The sequence below is a fragment of the Micromys minutus genome (genome assembly GCF_963924665.1).
Source record: "Micromys minutus genome assembly, chromosome: 31".
Taxonomy (NCBI): domain Eukaryota; kingdom Metazoa; phylum Chordata; class Mammalia; order Rodentia; family Muridae; genus Micromys; species Micromys minutus.
In genome coordinates this window covers 29556191-29578690 of record NC_137966.1, presented here as the reverse complement: position 1 = coordinate 29578690, position 22500 = coordinate 29556191, and positions in this window count along the sequence as shown.

The window sequence follows — 22500 nt, the reverse complement described above, 5'->3', positions numbered from 1 at the left end:
TAATCCTAACACTAACCATAACCCTAACCCTAACCATAACTCTAACCCTAACTCTAACCCTAACCGTAACCATAATACTAAACTCTAAACCCTAAACCCAATCCACCCTAAACCTTAAACAATCCTAAACTCTAAACCCTAAACCCTTAACGTAAACCACCCTAAATCTTAAACAATCCTAAACCCTAAACCTTAAAACCTAAACACTAAACCCTAAACCCTAAACCTAACAATAACCATAACCCTAACCCTAACCCCTAAACCTTACCCTAACCCTAACCCTAACCCTAACCCTAACCCTAACCCTAACCCTAACCCTAACCCTAACCCTAACCCTAAACCTAATCCTAACCCTAACCCTAACCCTAATCCTAACCCTAACCCTAACCCTAACCCTAACCGTAACCATAACACTAAATTCTAAACCCTAAACCTAATCCACCCTAAACCTTGAACAATCCTAAACCATAAACCTTAAACCCTAAACCCTAAATCTAACAATAAACATAAACCTAACCCTAAATTTAACCCTAACCCTATCCCTAACCCTAAACCTAACTCTGACCCTAACCCTAACCCTAATCCTAACACTAACCATAACCCTAACCCTAACACTAACCCTAACCTTAACCCTAACCCTAACCCTAACCCTAACCCTAACTCTAACCCTAACTCTAACCCTAACCGTAACCATAATACTAAACTCTAAACCCTAAACCTAATCCACCCTAAATCTTAAACAATCTTAAACCATAAACCTTAAACCCTAATCCCTAAATCTAACAATAAACCTAAACCTAACCCTAAATCTAACCCTAACCCTAACCCTAACCCTAAACCTAAACCTGACCCTAACCCTAACCCTAATCCTAACACTAATCATAACCCAAACACTAACCCTAACCCTAACCATAAACCTAACCTTAAAACTCACACTATCCCTAATCCTAACACTAAACCCTAAACTTTAAATCTAACTCTAACCCTAACCCTACCCTTAACCCTAACCCTATCCCTAAACCTAACCCTGACCCTAATCCTAACACTAACCCTATTTCTAATTCTAACCCTAACACTAATCCTAAACTAAAACCTAACCCCCTAATAATAACCCTAACACTAAACCTAACCCTAACCCTAACCCTAACCCTAACCCTAACACTAACCCCTAACCCCTAACCCCTAACACTAACCCTAACCCTAACCCCTAACCCTAACCCTAACCCTAACCTTAACCCTAATTCTAACCCTAACCCTATCCCTAACCCTAACCCTTACCCTAACACTAACACTAACCTTAACCCTAACCCTAACCTTAAACCTCACCCTAACCCTCACCTTAACCCTAAACCTAACCCTAACACTAACCCTAACACCCTAAATCCTAAACCTTTAACCCCGAAAAACCCTAAACACTAATTCCAAAAGCACCCTAAACCCTAAAATATAAACACTAAAAGCTAAAAAATCCTAAACCCTAAACCCTAAACACTAAACCCTAAACAAGCCTAAACCCTAAAACCATTAACACTATACCCTAAACAACCCTAAACCCTTAACCCTAAACATTATACCCTAAACCCTAAAACACTATACAACCTTAAACCCTAAACCTTAAAATATCCTAAATCATAAATCCTGAACTACCCTAAACACTAAATTATAAACAACCCTAAAAAACCCTAAACAACTCTAAACGCTAAAACCTAAACAACCCTAACCATTAAACAATCTTAAACGCTAAATTCTATACCCTAAACCTAAACCACCCTAAAATTTAAACAATCCTAAACCCTAAACCTTAAACCATAAACCCTAAATTTTAAACCATAAATCTAAGAATAACCATAACCCTAACCCTAACCCTAAACCTAAACCTAACCCTAACCCCAACCCTAACCTTAACCCCATAACCCTAACCCTAACCTTAAGCCTAACATAACCCCATAACCCTAACTCTAACCCTAACTCTAACCCTAACTCTAACCCTAATGCTAACCCTAACACTAACCCTAACCCTAACCCTAACCCATTAACCTTAATCCCTAAATCCTAAAACCTGAACAACCATAAATCCTAAACCCTGAACAACCCTAAATCATAAACCCTGAATAACCCTAAACACTAACCTCTAAACAACCCTAAACAACCCTAATCACTAAACCATAAACAACCCTAAACACTAAACCCTAAACAACCCTATACCCTAAACCTTAAACACTAAACCCTAAATAACCCTAAACCCTAAACCATTAACACTATACCCTAAACAACACTAAACACTTAACCCAAAACAACCCTAAAACCTAAACCTTAAACACTAAACCTTAAACAACCCTAAACCCTAAAAACTAAACCCTAAACAACCCTAAACTTTTAACCCTAAACTCTATACCCTAAACAACCCTAATCCTTAAACAATCCTAAACTCTAAACCCTAAACCCTTAACGTAAACCACCCTAAATCTTAAACAATCCTAAACCCTAAACCTTAAACCCTAAACACTAAACTCTAAACCCTAAACCTAACAATAACCATAACCCTAACCCTCACCCCTAAACCTTACCCTAACCCTAACCCTAACCCTAATCCTAACCCTAACCATAACCCTAACCCTAACCCTAACCCTAACCCTAAACCTAATCCTAACCCTAACCTTAACCCTAATCCTAACCCTAACCCTAACCCTAACCGTAACCATAACACTAAACTCTAAACCCTAAACCTAATCCACCCTAAACCTTAAACAATCCTAAACCATAAAACTTAGACCCTAAATCCTAAATCTAACAATAAACCTAAACCTAACCCTAAATCTAACCCTAACCCTAACCCTAACCCTAAACCCTCCCTGACTTTAACCCTAACCCTAACCCTAACCCTAACCCTAAACCTAAACCTGACCCTAATCCTAACACTAACCCTATTTCTAACTCTAACCCTAACACTAATCCTAAACTTAAACCTAACCCCCTAATAATAACCCTAACCCTAACACTAACCCTAACCATAACCCTAACCTAACCCTAAACCTAACCCTAACCCTAACCCAAACCCTAACACTAACCCACTAACTTTTACCATAACCCTAACCCTAACCCTAACCCTAACCCTTAACATAACCCTAACCCTAACCCTAACCCCATCCCTAACCCTAACCCTAACCGTAACCATAACACTAAACTCTAAACCCTAAACCTAATCCACCCTAAACCTTAAACAATCCTAAAACATAAACCTTAAACCCTAAACCCTAAATCTAACAATATACCTAAACCTAACCCTAAATCTAACCCTAAGCCTATCCCTAACCCTAAACCTAACCCTGACCCTAACCCTAACCCTAATCCTAACACTAACCATAACCCTAACCCTAACATTAAGCCTAACCTTAACCCTAACCCTAACCCTAACCCTAACCCTAACCCTAACTCTAACCCTAACTCTAACCCTAACCGTAACCATAATACTAAACTCTAAACCCTAAACCTAATCCACCCTAAATCTTAAACAATCTTAAACCATAAACCTTAAACCCTAAACCCTAAATCTAACAATAAACCTAAACCTAACCCTAAATCTAACCCTAACCCTAACCCTAACCCTAAACCTAAACCTGACCCTAACCCTAACCCTAATCCTAACACTAATCATAACCCAAACACTAACCCTAACCCTAACCATAAACCTAACCTTAAAACTCACACTATCCCTAATCCTAACACTAAACCCTAAACTTTAAATCTAACCCTAACCCTAACCCTACCCTTAACCCTAACCCTATCCCTAAACCTAACCCTGACCCTAATCCTAACACTAACCCTATTTCTAATTCTAACCCTAACACTAATCCTAAACTAAAACCTAACCCCCTAATAATAACCCTAACACTAAACCTAACCCTAACCCTAACCCTAACCCTAACCCTAACACTAACCCCTAACCCCTAACCCCTAACACTAACCCTAACCCTAACCCCTAACCCTAACCCTAACCCTAACCTTAACCCTAATTCTAACCCTAACCCTATCCCTAACCCTAACCCTTACCCTAACACTAACACTAACCTTAACCCTAACCCTAAACTTAAACCTCACCCTAACCCTCACCTTAACCCTAAACCTAACCCTAACACTAACCCTAACACCCTAAATCCTAAACCTTTAACCCCGAAAAACCCTAAACACTAATTCCAAAAGCACCCTAAACCCTAAAGTATAAACACTAAAAGCTAAAAAACCCTAAACCCTAAACCCTAAACACTAAACCCTAAACAAGCCTAAACCCTAAAACCATTAACACTATACCCTAAACAACCCTAAACCCTTAACCCTAAACATTATACCCTAAACCCTAAAACACTATACAACCTTAAACCCTAAACCTTAAAATATCCTAAATCATAAATCCTGAACTACCCTAAACACTAAATTTTAAACAACCCTAAAAAACCCTAAACAACTCTAAACGCTAAAACCTAAACAACCCTAACCATTAAACAATCTTAAACGCTAAATTCTATACCCTAAACCTAAACCACCCTAAAATTTAAACAATCCTAAACCCTAAACCTTAAACCATAAACCCTAAATTTTAAACCATAAATCTAAGAATAACCATAACCCTAACCCTAACCCTAAACCTAAACCTAACCCTAACCCCAACCCTAACCTTAACCCCATAACCCTAACCCTAACCTTAAGCCTAACATAACCCCATAACCCTAACTCTAACCCTAACTCTAACCCTAACTCTAACCCTAATGCTAACCCTAACACTAACCCTAACCCTAACCCTAACCCATTAACCTTAATCCCTAAATCCTAAAACCTGAACAACCATAAATCCTAAACCCTGAACAACCCTAAATCATAAACCCTGAATAACCCTAAACACTAACCTCTAAACAACCCTAAACAACCCTAATCACTAAACCATAAACAACCCTAAACACTAAACCCTAAACAACCCTATACCCTAAACCTTAAACACTAAACCCTAAATAACCCTAAACCCTAAACCATTAACACTATACCCTAAACAACACTAAACACTTAACCCAAAACAACCCTAAAACCTAAACCTTAAACACTAAACCTTAAACAACCCTAAACCCTAAACACTAAACCCTAAACAACCCTAAACTTTTAACCCTAAACTCTATACCCTAAACAACCCTAAACCTTAAACAATCCTAAACTCTAAACCCTAAACCCTTAACGTAAACCACCCTAAATCTTAAACAATCCTAAACCCTAAACCTTAAACCCTAAACACTAAACTCTAAACCCTAAACCTAACAATAACCATAACCCTAACCCTCACCCCTAACCCTTACCCTAGCCCTAACCCTAACCCTAATCCTAACCCTAACCATAACCCTAACCCTAACCCTAACCCTAACCCTAAACCTAATCCTAACCCTAACCTTAACCCTAATCCTAACCCTAACCCTAACCCTAACCGTAACCATAACACTAAACTCTAAACCCTAAACCTAATCCACCCTAAACCTTAAACAATCCTAAACCATAAAACTTAGACCCTAAATCCTAAATCTAACAATAAACCTAAACCTAACCCTAAATCTAACCCTAACCCTAACCCTAACCCTAAACCCTCCCTGACTTTAACCCTAACCCTAACCCTAACCCTAACCCTAAACCTAACCCTGACCCTAATCCTAACACTAACCCTATTTCTAACTCTAACCCTAACACTAATCCTAAACTTAAACCTAACCCCCTAATAATAACCCTAACCCTAACACTAACCCTAACCATAACCCTAACCTAACCCTAAACCTAACCCTAACCCTAACCCAAACCCTAACACTAACCCACTAACTTTTACCATAACCCTAACCCTAACCCTAACCCTAACCCTTAACATAACCCTAACCCTAACCCTAACCCCATCCCTAAACCTAACCCTAACTGTAACCATAACACTAAACTCTAAACCCTAAACCTAATCCACCCTAAACCTTAAACAATCCTAAAACATAAACCTTAAACCCTAAACCCTAAATCTAACAATATACCTAAACCTAACCCTAAATCTAACCCTAAGCCTATCCCTAACCCTAAACCTAACCCTGACCCTAACCCTAACCCTAATCCTAACACTAACCATAACCCTAACCCTAACATTAAGCCTAACCTTAACCCTAACCCTAACCCTAACCCTAACCCTAACCCTAACCCTAACTCTAACCCTAACCCTAACCCTAACCGTAACCATAATACTAAACTCTAAACCCTAAACCTAATCTACCCTAAACCTTAAACAATCCTAAACCTTAAACCTTAAACCCTAAACCCTAAATCTAACAATAAACCTAAACCTAACCCTAAATCTAACCCTAACCCTAACCCTAACCCTAAACCTAAACCTGACCCTAACCCTAACCCTAATAATAACACTAATCATAACCCAAACACTATCCCTAACCCTAACGCTAAACCTAACCCTAAACCTCACACTTTCCCTAATCTTAACACTAAACCCTAACCTTTAAATCTAACCCTAACTCTAACCCTACCTTTAACCCTAACCCTAACCATATCCCTAAACCTAACCTTGACCCTAATCCTAACACTAACCCTATTTCTAATTCTAACCCTAACACTAATCCTAAACTAAAACCTAACACCCTAATAATAACCCTAACACTAAACCTAACCCTAACCCTAACCCTAACCCTAACACTAACCCCTAACCCCTAACACTAACCCTAACACTAACCCCTAACCCTAACCCTAACCCTAACCCTAAACTTAACCCTAACCCTAAACCTAACCCTAACCCTATCCCTAACCCTACCCTTACCCTAACACTAACACTAACCTTAACCCTAACCCTAACCTTAACCCTCACCCTAACCCTCACCTTAACCCTAAACCTAACCCTAACACTAACCCTAACACCCTAAATCCTAAACCCTAAACCCCGAAAAACCTTAAACACTAATTCCAAAAGCACCCTAAACTTTAAACTATAAACACTAAACGCTAAAAAACCCTAAACCCTAAACCCTAAACACTAAACACTAAACAAGCCTAAACCCTAAAATCATTAACACTATACCCTAAACAACCCTAAACCCTTAACCCTAAACATTATACACTAAACCCTAAAACACTATACAACCTTAAACCCTAAACCTTAAAATATCATAAATCATAAATCCTGAACAACCCTAAACACTAAATCATAAACAACCCTAAAAAACCCTAAACAACTCTAAACGCTAAAACCTAAACAACCCTAAATATTAAACAATCTTAAACGCTAAACCCTATACCCTAAACCTAAACCACCCTAAAACTTAAACAATCCTAAACCCTAAACCTTAAACCATAAACCCTAAAATTTAAACCTTAAATCTGAGAATAACCATAACCCTAACCCTAACCCTAAACCTAAACCTAACCCTAACCCCAACCCTAACCTTAACCCCATAACCCTAACCCTAACCTTAAGCCTAACATAACCCCATAATCCTAACTCTAACCCTAACTCTAACCCTAACCCTAACCCTAACCCTAACCCTAAACCCTTAACCTTAATCCCTAAATCCTAAACCCTGAACAACCATAAATCCTAAACCCTGAACAACCCTAAATCATAAACCCTGAATAACCCTAAACACTAACCTCTAAACAACCCTAAACAACCCTAATCACTAAACCATAAACAACCCTAAACACTAAATCCTAAACAACCCTATACCCTAAACCTTAAACACTAAACCCTAAATAACCCTAAACCCTAAACCATTAACACTATACCCTAAACAACAGTAAACAGAAAACCCAAAACAACCCTAAAACCTAAACCTTAAACACTAAATATTAAACAACCCTAAACCCTAAACACTAAACCCTAAACAACCCTAAACTTTTAACCCTAAACACTATACCCTAAACAACCCTAAACCTTAAACAATCCTAAACTCTAAACCCTAAACCCTTAACCTAAACCACCCTAAATCTTAAACAATCTTAAACCCTAAACCTTAAACCCTAAAGACTAAACCCTAAACCCTAAACCTAACAATAACCATAACCCTAACCCTAACCCCTAAAACTTACCCTAACCCTAACCCTAACCCTAATCCTAACCCTAACCCTAACCCTAACCCTAACCCTAACCCTAACCCTAACCCTAAACCTAAACCTAATCCTAACCCTAACCTTAACCCTAATCCTAACCCTAACCCTAACCCTAACCCTAACCGTAACCATAACACTAAACTCTAAACCCTAAACCTAATCCACCCTAAAACTTAAACAATCCTAAACCATAAACCTTAGACCCTAAATCCTAAATCTAACAATAAACCTAAACCTAACCCTACATCTTACCCTAACCCTAACCCTAACCCTAAACCCTCCCTGACCCTAACCCTCACCCTAACCCTAACCCTAACCCTAAACCTAACCCTGACCCTAATCCTAACACTAAACCTATTTCTAATTCTAACCCTAACAATAATCCTAAACTTAAACCTAACCCCCTAATAATTACCCTAACCCTAACACTAACCCTAACCCCTAACCCTAACCCTAACCCTAACCCTAACCCTAACCCTAACCTAACCCTAACCCTAACCCTAACCCTATCCCTAACACTAACCGTAACCATAACACTAAACTCTAAACCCTAAACCTAATCCACCGTAAACCTCAAACAATCCTAAACCATAAACCTTAAACCCTAAATCCTAAATCTAACAATAAACCTAAACCTGACCCTAAATCTAACCCTAACCCTAACCCTAACCCTAACCCTAACCCTAAACCTAACCCTGACCCTAACCCTAACCCTAATCCTAACACTAACCATAACCCTAACCCTAACCCTAACCTTAACCCTAACCCTAACCCTAACCCTAACCCTAACCCTAACCCTAACCCTAACCCCTTAACCTTAATCCCTAAATTCTAAACCCTGAACAACCATAAATCCTAAACCCTGAACAACGCTAAATCATAAACCCTGAATAACCCTAAACACTAACCTCTAAACAACCCTAAACAACCCTAATCACTAAACCATAAACAACCCTAAACATTAAACCCTAAAGAACCCTATACCCTAAACCTTAAACACTAAACCCTAAATAACCCTAAACCCTAAACCATTAACACTATACCCTAAACAACACTAAACACTAAACCCAAAACAACTCTAAAACCTAAACATTAAACACTAAACCTTAAAAAACCCTAAACCCTAAACACTAAACCCTAAACAACCCTAAACTTTTAACCCTAAACACTATACCCTAAACAACCCTAAACCTTAAACAATCCTAAACTCTAAACCCTAAACCCTTAACCTAAACCACCCTAAATCTTAAACAATCCTAAACCCTAAACCTTAAACCCTAAACACTAAACCCTAAACCCTAAACCTAACAATAACCATAACCCTAAACCTAACCCCTAACCCTTACTCTAACCCTAACCCTAACCCTAATCCTAACCCTAAACCTAACCCTAACCCTAACCCTAACCCTAACCCTAACCCTAACCCTAAACCTAATCCTAACCCTAACCTTAACCCTAATCCTAAACCTAACCCTAACCCTAACCCTAACCGTAACCATAACACTAAACTCTAAACCCTAAACCTAATCCATCCTAAACCTTAAACAATCCTAAACCATAAACCTTAGACCCGAAATCCTAAATCTAACAATAAACCTAAACCTAACCCTAAATCTAACCCTAACCCTAACCCTAACCCTAAAGCCTCACTGACCCTAACCCTAACCCTAACCCTAAACCTAAACCTAACCCTGACCCTAATCCTAACACTAACCCTATTTCTAATTCTAACCCTAACACTAATCCTAAACTTAAACCTAACCTCCTAATAATAACCCTAACCCTAACACTAACCCTAACCCCTAACCCTAACCCTAACCCTAACCCTAACCTAACGCTAACCCTAACCCTTACCCTAACCCTAACACTAACCCCTAACCCTTACCCTAACCCTAACCCTAACCCTGACCATTACCCTAACCCTAACCCTAACCCTAACCCAAACCCTAACACTAACTGTAACCATAACACTAAACTCTAAACCCTAAACCTAATCCACCCTAAACCTTAAACAATCCTAAACCATAAACCTTAAACCCTAAACCCTAAATCTAAAAATAAACCTAAACCTGACCCTAAATCTAACCCTAACCCTAACCCTAACCCTAAACCTAACCCTGACCCTAAACCTAACCCTAATCCTAACACTAACCATAACCCTAACCCTAGGCCTAACACTAAGTTTAACCCTAACCCTAACCCTAAACCTAACCCTAACCCTAACCCTAACCCTAACCCTACCCCTAACCCTAACCCTAACCGTAACCATAATACTAAACTCTAAACCCTAAACCTAATCCACCCTAAACCTTAAACAATCCTAAACCATAAACCTTAAACCCTAAACCCTAAATCTAACAATAAACATAAACCTATCCCTTAATCTAACCCTAACCCTAACCCTAACCCTAAACCTAACCCTGACCCTAACCCTAACCCTAATCCTAACACTAACCATAACCCTAACCCTAACCCTAACCCTACCCCTAACCCCTAAGACTAACCCTGACCCTAACCCCTAACCCTAACCCTAACCCTAACCTAACCCTAACACTAACCCTAACCCTAACCATAACCCTAACCCTAATCCTATCCCTAAACCTAACCCTTACCCTAACACTAACACTAACCTTAACCCTAACCCTAACCTTAACCCTCACCCTAACCCTCACCCTAACCCTCACCCCAACCCTAAACCTAACCCTAACACTAACCCTAACACCCTAAATCCTAAACCCTAAACCCAGAAAAACTCTAAGCACTAATTCCAAAAGCACCCTAAACCCTAAACTCTAAACACTAAACGCTAAAAAACCCTAAACCCTAAACCCTAAACACTAAACCCTAAACAAGCCTAAACCCTAAAACCATTAACACTATACCCTAAACAACCCTAAACCCTTTACCCTAAACATTATAGCCTAAACCCTAAAACACTATACAAACTTAAACCCTAAACCTTAAAATATCCTAAATCATAAATCCTGAACAACCCTAAACACTAAATCATAAACAACCCTAAAAAAACATAATCAACTCTTAACGCTAAAACATAATCAACCCTAAACATTAAACAATCTTAAACGCTAAATCCTATACCCTAAACCTAAATCACCCTAAAACTTAAACAATCCTAAACCCTAAACCTTAAACCATAAACCCTAAATTTTAAACCATAAATCTAAGAATAACCATAACCCTAACCCTAACCCTAAACCTAAACCTAACCCTAACCCCAACCCTAACCTTAACCCCATAACCCTAACCCTAACCTTAAGCCTAACATAAGCCCATAACCCTAACCCTAACCCTCACCCTAACCCTAACCATAACCCTAACACTAACCCTAACCCTAACCCTAACCCCTAACTTCTAACCCTAACCCTAACCCTAACCCCTAACCCTAACCCTAACCCTAAACCTAACCTTACCCTAAACCTAACCCTAACCCTAACCCTAACCCTAACCTAACCCTAACCCTAACCGTAACCATAACACTAAACTCTAAACCCTAAACCTAATCCACCCTAAACCTTTAACAATCCTAAACCATAAACCGTAGACCCTAAACCATAAATCTAACAATAAACCTAAACCTAACCCAAAATCTAACCCTAACCCTAAACCCTCCCTGACCCTAACCCTAACCCTAACCCTAACCCTAACCCTAAACCTAACCCTGACCCTAATCCTAACACTAAACCTATTTCTAATTCTAACCCTAACACTGATCCTAAACTTAAACCTAACCCCCTAATAATAACCCTAACCCTAACACTAACCCTAACCCTAACCCTAACCCTAACCTTAACCCTACCCTAACCCTAACCCTAACCCTAACCCAAACCCTAAAACTAACCCCCTAACTTTTACCCTAACCCTAACCCTAACCCTAACACTTACCATAACCCTAACCCTAACCCTAACCCAATCCCTAACCCTAACCCTAACCGTAACCATAACACTAAACTCTAAACACTAAACCTAATCTACCCTAAACCTTAAACAATCCTAAACCATAAACCTTAAACCCTAAACCCTAAATCTAACAATAAACCTAAACCTAACCCTAAATCTAACCCTAACCCTATCCCTAAACCTAAACCTAACCCTGACCCTAACCCTAACCCTAATCCTAACACTAACCATAACCCTAACCCTAACACTAACCCTAACCTTAACCCTAACCCTAACCCTAACAATAACCCTAAACCTAACTCTAACCCTAACCCTAACCCTAACCGTAACCATAATACTAAACTTTAAACCCTAAACCTAATCCACCCTAAACCTTAAACAATCCTAAACCATAAACCTTAAACCCTAAACCCTAAATCTAACAATAAACCTAAACCTAACCCTAAATCTAACCCTAACCCTAACCCTAACCCTAAACCTAAACCTGACCCTAACCCTAACCCTAATCCTAACACTAATCATAACCCAAACACTAACCCTAACCCTAACCCTAAACCTAACCCTAAACCTCACACTATTCCTAATTCTAACACTAAACCCTAAACTTTAAATCTAATCCTAACCTTAACCCTACCCTTAACCCTAACCCTAACCCTATCCCAAAACCTAACACTGACCCTAATCCTAACACTAACCTTATTTCTAAATCTAACCCTAACACTAATCCTTAACTAAAACCTAACCCCCTAATAATAACCCTAACACTAAACCTAACCCTAACCCTAACCCTAACCGTAACCCTAACACTAACGCCTAACCCCTAACACTAACCCTAACCCTAACCCCTAACCCTAACCCTAACCCTAACCCTAACCCTAACCCTAACCCTAACCCTAACCCTAACCCTAACCCTATCCCTAACCCTAACCCTTACCCTAACACTAACACTAACCTTAACCCTAACCCTAACCTTAACCCTCACCCTAACCCTCACCTTAACCCTAAACCTAACCCTAACACTAACCCTAACACCCTAAATCCTAAACCCTAAACCCCGAAAAACCCTAAACACTAATTCCAAAAGCACCCTAAACCCTAAACTATAAACACTAAACGCTAAAAAACCCTAAACCCTAAACCCTAAACACTAAACAAGCCTAAACCCTAAAACCATTAACACTATACCCTAAACAACCCAAAACCCTTAACACTAAACATTATACCCTAAACCCTAAAACACTATACAACCTTAAACCCTAAACCTTAAAATATCCTAAATCATAAATCCTGAACAACCCTACACAAAATCATAAACAACCCTAAAAAACCCTAAACAACTCTAAACGCTAAAACCTAAACAACCCTAACCATTAAACAATCTGAAACGCTAAATTCTATACCCTAAACCTAAACCACCCTAAAACTTAAACAGTCCTAAATCCTAAACCTTAAACCATAAACCCTGAATTTTAAACAATAAATCTAAGAATAACCATAACCCTAACCCTAACCCTAAACCTAAACCTAACCCTAACCCCAACCCTAACCTTAACCCCATAACCCTAAACCTAACCTTAAGCCTAACATAACCCCATAACCCTAACTCTTACCCTAACTCTAACACTAATGCTAACCCTAACCCTAACCCTAACTCTAACCCCTTAACCTTAATCCCTAAATCCTAAACCCTGAACAACCATAAATCCTAAACCCTGAACAACCCTAAATCATAAACCCTGAATAACCCTAAACACTAACCTCTAAACAACCCTAAACAACCCTAATCACTAAACCATAAACAACCCTAAACACTAAACCCTAAACAACCCTATACCTTAAACCTTAACACTAAACCCTAAATAAACCTAAACCCTAAACCATTAACACTATACCCTAAACAACACTAAACACTAAACCAAAAACAACCCTAAAACCTAAACCTTAAACACTAAACCTTAAATAACCCTAAACCCTAAACACTAAACCCTAAAGAACCCTAAACTTTTAACCCTAAACACTATACCCTAAACAACCCTAAACCTTAAACAATCCTAAACTCTAAACCCTAAACCCTTAACCTAAACCACCCTAAATCATAAACAATCCTAAACCCTAAACCTTAAACCGTAAACACTAAACTCTAAACCCTAAACCTAACAATAACCATAACCCTAACCCTAACCCCTAACCCTTACCCTAACCCTAACCCTAACCCTAATCCTAAACCTAACCCTAACTCTAACCCTAACCCTAACCCTAACCCTAAACCTAACCCTAACCTTAACCCTAATCCTAACCCTAACCCTAACCCCAACCGTAACCCTAACCCTAAACCTAATCCTAACCCTAACTCTAACCCTAACCCTAACCCTAACGCTAACCCTATCCCTAACCCTAAACCTAATCCTAACCCTAATCTTAACCCTAATCCTAACCCTAACCCTAACCCTAACCGTAACCATAACACTAAACTCTAAACCCTAAACCTAATCCACCCTAAACCTTAAACAATCCTAAACCATAAACCTTAGACCCTAAATCCTAAATCTAACAATAAACCTAAACCTAACCCTAAATCTAACCCCAACGCTAACCCTAACCCTAAACCCTGCCTGACCCTAACCCTAACCCTAACCCTAAACCTAACCCTGACCCTAATCCTAAAACTAACCCTATTTCTAATTCTAACCCTAACACTAATCATAAACTTAAACCTAACCCCCGAATTATAACCCTAACCCTTTCACTAACCCTAACCCTTAAACCTAACCCTAACCCTAACCCTAACCCTAACCTAACCCTAACCCTAACCCTAACCCTAACCCTAACCCTAACCTAACCCTAACCCTAACCCTAACCCTAACACAAACCCTAACACTAACCCCCTAACTTTTACCCTAACCCTAACCCTAACCCTAAACCTAACCCTTACCATAACCCTAACCCTAAACCTAACTCCATCCCTAACTCTAACCCTAACCGTAACCATAACACTAAACTCTAAACCCTAAACCTTATCCACCCTAAACTTTAAACAATCCTAAACCATAAACCTTAAACCCTAAACCCTAAATCTAACAATAAACCTAAACCTAACCCTAAATCTAACCCTAACCCTATACCTAACCCTAAACTTAACCCTGACCCTAACCCTAACCCTAATCCTAACACTAACCATAACCCTAACCCTAACACTAACCCTAACCTTAACCCTAACCCTAACCCTAACCCTAACCCTAACCCTAACTCTAACCCTAACCCTAACCATAACCGTAACCATAATACTAAACTCTAAACCCTAAACTTAATCCACCCTTAAACTTAAACAATCCTAAACCATAAACCTTAAACCCTAAACCCTAAATCTAACAATAAACCTAAACCTAACACTAAATCTAACCCTAACCCTAACCCTAACCCTAAACATAAACCTTACCCTAACCCTAATCCTAATCCTAACACTAATCATAACCCAAACACTAACCCTAAACCTAACCCTAAACCTAACCCTAAACCTCACACTATCCCTAATCCTAACAGAAAACCCTAAACTTTAATTCTAACCCTAACTTTAACCCTACCCTTAACCCTAATCCTAACCATATTTCTAAACCTAACCCTGACCCTAATCCTAACACTAACCCTATTTCTAATTCTAACCCTAACACTCATCCTAAACTAAAACCTAACACCCTAATAATAACCCTAACACTAAACCTAACCCTAACCCTAACCCTAACCCTAACACTAACCCCTAACCCCTAACACTAACCCTAACCCAAACCCCTAACCCTAACCCTAACCCTAACCCTAACCTTAACCCTAACCCTAACCCTAACCATAAACCTATCCCTAACCCTAACCCTTATTCTAACACTAACACTAACATTAACCCTAACCCTAACCTTAACCCTCACCCTAACCCTCACCTTAACCCTAAACCTAACCCTAACACTAACCCTAACTCCCTAAATCCTAAACCCTAAACCCCGAAAAACCCTAAACACTAATTCCAAAAGCACCCTAAACCCTAAACTATAAACACTAAACGCTAAAAAACCCTAAACCCTAAACCCTAAACACTAAACCCTTAACAAGCCTAAACCCTAAAACCATTAACACTATACCCTAAACAACCCTAAACCCTTAACACTAAACATTATACCCTAAACCCTAAAACACTGTACAACCTTAAACCCTAAACCTTAAAATATCCTAAATCATAAATCCTGAACAACCCTAAAAACTAAATCATAAACAACCCTAAAAAACCCTAAACAACTCTAAACGCTAAACCTAAACACCCCTAAACATTAAACAATCTTAAACGCTAAACCCTATACCCTAAACCTAAACCACCCTAAAACTTAAACAATCCTAAACCCTAAACCTTAAACCATAAACCCTAAATTTTAAACCATAAATCTAAGAATAACCATAACCCTAACCCTAACCCTAACCCTAAACCTTACCCTGACCCTAACCCTAACCCTAATCCTAACACTAACCATAACCCTAACCCTAACCCTAACCCTAACCTTAACCCTAACCCTAACCCTAACCCTAACCCTAACCCTAACCCTAACCCTAAACCTAACCCTAACCCCTTAACCTTAATCCCTAAATCCTAAACCTTGAACAACCATAAATCCTAAACCCTGAACAACCCTAAATCATAAATCCTGAATAACCCTAAACACTAACCTCTAAACAACCCTAAACCACCCTAATCACTAAACCATAAACAACCCTAAACACTAAACCCTAAACAACCCTATACCCTAAACTTTAAACACTAAACCCTAAATAACCCTAAACCCTAAACCATTAACACTATACCCTAAACAACACTAAACATTAACCCAAAACAACCCTAAAACCTAAACCTTAAACACTAAAACTTAAACAACCCTAAACTCTAAACACTAAAGCCTAAACAACGCTAAACTTTTAACCCTAAACACTATACCCTAAACAACCCTAAACCTTAAACAATCCTAAAGTCTAAACCCTAAACCCTTAACCTAAACCACCCTAAATCTTAAACAATCCTAAACCCTAAACCTTAAACCCTAAACACTAAACCCTAAACCCTAAACCTAAAAATAACCATAACCCTAACCCTAACACCTAACCCTTACCCTAACCCTAACCCTAACCCTAATCCTAACCCTAACCCTAACCCTAACCCTAACCCTAACCCTAACCCTAACCCTAACTCTAAACCTAATCCTAACCCTAACCTTAACCCTAATCCTAACCCTAACCCTAACCCTAACCGTAACCATAACATTAAACTCTAAACCCTAAACCTAATCAACCCTAAACCTTAAACAATCCTAAACCATAAACCTTAGACCCTAAATCCTAAATCTAACAATAAACATAAACCTAAACCTAAATCTAACCCTAACCATAACCCTAACCCTAAACCCTCCCTGACCCTAACCCTAACCCTAACCCTAACCCTAACCCTAACCCTAAATCTAACCCTGACCCTAATCCTAACACTAACCCTATTTCTAATTCAAACCCTAGCACTAATCCTAAACGTAAACCTAACGCCCTAAAAATAACCCTAACCCTAACACTAACCCTAACCCCTAACCTTAACCCTAACCCTAACCCTAACCCTAACCCTAACCTTAACACTAACCCCTAACCCTTACCCTAACCCTAACCCTAACCCTAACTCTAACCATTACCCTAACCCTAACCCTAACCTAACCCTAACCCTAACCCTAACACTAAACGTAACCATAACACTAAACTCTAAACCCTAAACCTAATCCACCCTAAACCTTAAACAATCCTAAACCATAAACCTTAAACCCTAAACCCTAAATCTAACAATAAACCTAAACCTGACATTAAATCTAACCCTAACCCTAACCCTAACCCTAAACCTTACCCTGACAATAACCCTAACCCTAATCCTAACACTAACCATAACCCTAACCCTAACCCTAACCTTAACCCTAACCCTAACCCTAACCCTAACCCTAACCCTAACCCTAAATTTAACCCTAAACCTAACCCTAACCCCTTAACCTTAATCCCTAAATCCTAAACCCTGAACAACCATAAATCCTAAACTCTGAAAAACCCTAAATCATAAATCCTGAATAACTCTAATTACTAACCTCTAAACAACCCTAAACAACCCTAATCACTAAACCATAAACAACCCTAAACACTAAACCCTAAAGAACCCTATACCCTAAACCTTAAACACTAAACCCTAAATAACCCTAAACCCTAAACCATTAACACTATACCCTAAACAACACTAAACATTAACCCAAAACAACCCTAAAACCTAAACCTTAAACACTAAAACTTAAACAACCCTAAACCCTAAACACTAAAGCCTAAACAACCCTAAACTTTTAACCCTAAACACTATACCCTAAACAACCCTAAACCTTAAACAATCTTAAAGTCTAAACCCTAAACCCTTAACCTAAACCACCCTAAATCTTAAACACTCCTAAACCCTAAACCTTAAACCCTAAACACTAAACCCTAAACCCTAAACCTAACAATAAACATAACCCTAACCCTAACCCCTAACCCTTACCCTAACCCTAAACCTAACCCTAATCCTAACCCTAACCCTAACCATAACCCTAACCCTAACCCTAACCCTAACTCTAAACCTAATCCTAACCCTAACCTTAACCCTAATCCTAACCCTAACCCTAACCCTAACCGTAACGATAACACTAAACTCTAAACCCTAAACCTAATCCACCCTAAACCTTAAACAATCCTAAACCATTAACCTTAGACCCTAAATCCTAAATCTAACAATAAACATAAACCTAACTCTAAATCTAACCCTAACCCTAACCCTAACCCTAAACCCTCCCTGACCCTAACCCTAACCCTAACCCTAACCCTAACCCTAACCCTAACCCTAAACCTAACGCTGACCCTAATCCTAACACTAACCCTATTTCTAATTCTAACCCTAACACTAATCCTAAACGTAAACCTAACCCCCTAATAATAACCCTAACACTAACACTAACCCTAACCCCTAACCTTAACCCTAACCCTAACCCTAAACCTAACCCTAACACTAACCCCTAACCCTTACCCTAACCCTAACCCTAACCCTAACCCTAACCATTACCCTAACCCTAACCCTAACCCTAACCTAACCCTAACCCTAACCCTAACACTAAACGTAACCATAACACTAAACTCTAAACCCTAAACCTAATCCACCCTAAACCTTAAACAATCCTAAACCATAAACCTTAAACCCTAAACCCTAAATCTAACAATAAACCTAAACCTGACCCTAAATCTAACCCTAACCCTAACCCTAACCCTAAACCTAACCCTGACCCTAACCCTAACCCTAATCCTAACACTAACCATAACCCTAACCCTAACCCTAACCCTAACCTTAACCCTAACCCTAACCCTAACCCTAACCCTAACCCTAACCCTAACTCCTTAACCTTAATCCCTAAATCCTATTCCCTGAACAACCATAAATCTTAAACCCTGAATAACCCTAAACACTAACTTCTAAACAACCCTAAACAACCCTAATCACTACACCATAAACAACCCTAAACACTAAACCCTAAACAACCCTATACCCTAAACCTTAAACACTAAACCCTAAATAACCCTAAACCCTAAACCATTAACACTATACCCTAAACAACACTAAACATTAACCAAAAACCACCCTAAAACCTAAACCTTAAACACTAAAACTTAAAAAAACCTAAACACTAAACACTAAAGCCTAAACAACCCTAAACTTTTAACCCTAAACACTATACCCTAAACAACCCTAAACTTTAAACAATCCTAAAGTCTAAACCCTAAACCCTTAACCTAAACCACCCTAAATCTTAAACAATCCTAAACCCTAAACCTTAAACCCTAAACACTAAACCCTAAACCCTAATCCTAACACTAACCATAACCCTAACCCTAACCCTAACCCTAACCCTTACCCTAACCCTAACCCTAACCCTAATCCTAACCCTAACCCTAACCCTAACCCTAACCCTAACCCTAATTCTAACCCTAACTCTAAACCTAATCCTAACCCTAACCTTAACCCTAATCCTAACCCTAACCCTAACCCTAACCCTAACCGTAACCATAACACTAAACTCTAAACCCTAAACTTAATCCACCCTAAACCTTAAACAATCCTAAACCATAAACCTTAGACCCTAAATCCTAAATCTAAGAATAAAACTAAACCTAAACCTAAATCTAACCCTAACCCTAACCCTAACCCTAAACCCTCCCTGACCCTAACCCTAACCCTAACCCTAACCCTAACCCTAACCCTAACCCTAAACCTAACCCTGACCCTAATCCTAACACTAACCCTATTTCTAATTCTAACCCTAACACTAATCCTAAACTTAAACCTAACCCCCTAATAATAACCCTAACTCTAACACTAACCCTAACCCCTAAACTTAACCCTAACCCTAACCCTAACCCTAACACTAACCCCTAACCCTTACCCTAACCCTAACCCTAACCCTAACCCTAACCATTACCCTAACCCTAACCCTAACCCTAACCCTAACCCTAACACTAACCGTAACCATAACACTAAACTCTAATTCCTAAAACTAATCTACCCTAAACCTTAAACAATCCTAAACCATAAACCTTAAACCCTAAACCCTAAATCTAACAATAAACCTAAACCTAACCCTAAATCTAACCCTAACCCTAACCCTAACCCTAAACCTAACCCTGACCCTAACCCTAACCCTAATCCTAACACTAACCATAACCCTAACCCTAAACCTAACCCTAACCTTAACCCTAACCCTAACCCTAACCCTAACCCTAACCCTAAACTTAACCCTAACCCTAACCCCTTAACCTTAATCCCTAAATCCTAAACCCTGAACAACCATAAATCCTAAACGCTGAACAACCCTAAATCATAAACCCTGAATTACCCTAAACACTAACCTCTAAACAACCCTAAACAACCCTAATCACTAAACCATAAACAACCCTAAACACTAAACCCTAAACAACCCTATACCCTAAACCTTAAACACTAAACCCTAAATAACCCTAAACCCTAAACCATTAACACTATACCCTAAACAACACTAAACACTAAACCAAAAACAACCCTAAAACCTAAACCTTAAACACTAAACCTTAAACAACCCTAAACCCTAAACAGTAAACCCTAAACAACCCTAAACTTTTAACCCTATACACTATACCCTAAACAACCCTATACCTTAAACAATCCTAAACTCTAAACCCTAAACCCTTAACCATAACCACCCTAAATCTTAAACAATCCTAAACCCTAAACCTTAAACCCTAAACACAAAACCCTAAACCCTAAACCTAACAATAACCATAACCCTAACCCTAACACCTAACCCTTACCCTAACCCTAACCCTAACCCTAATCCTAACCCTAACCCTAACCCTAACCCTAACCCTAATCCTAACCTTAACCCTAAACCTAATCCTAACCCGTACCCTAACCCTAACTTTAACTTTAACCCTAATCCTAACACCAAACCCTAAACCCTAAACCTAACCCTAACCCTAAAATAAACTTTAAATCCTCAACCTAATCTACCCTAAACCTTAAACAATCCTAAACCCTAAACCCTGAACCCTAAACCTAACCCTAACCCTAACCCTAACACTAACCATAACCCAAACACTAAATTGTAAACCCTAAATTTAATTTATGATAAACCTTAAACAATCTTAAACCCTAAACCTTAAACCTTAAACCTAACAATTACCATAACCCTAACCCTAATCCTAACCCAAACCCTAACCCTAAACATAACCCTAACACTAAACCTAACCCTAACTCTAACCCTAACCCTAAACCTAACACTAACACTAAACGTAGTCCTAACCCTAACCCTAACCCTAAACCTGACCCTAACCCTAACCCTAACCCTAACCCTAATCCTAACTCTAACCCTAATCTTAACAATAAACCTAAACTTAACCCTAACCCTAACCCTAAACCTAACACTAACCTTAACCCTAACCCTAACCCTAACCCTAACAGTAATCCCTAAACCCTAAACCTAACCCTAACGATATCCCAAACACAAAACTCTAAACCCTAAAAATAATCCACCCTAAACCTTAAACAATCCTAAAACCTAAACCTTTACCCTAAACCCTAAACCCTAAACCTAACAATATCCCTGACCCTAAACGTAACCCTAAACCTAACCCTAACCCTAACCCTAATCCGAACACTAAACCCTAAACCCTAATCCTAACCCTAACCTTAACACTAAACTCTAAACCCTAAACCTAATCTACCCTAAACCTTAAACAATCCTAAACCCAAAACCTTAGACCCTAAAGACTAAACCCTAAACCTAACAATAAACCTAACCCTAACCCTAACCCTAACCCTAACCTTAAACCTAACCCTAACCATAACCCTATCCCTAAACCTAA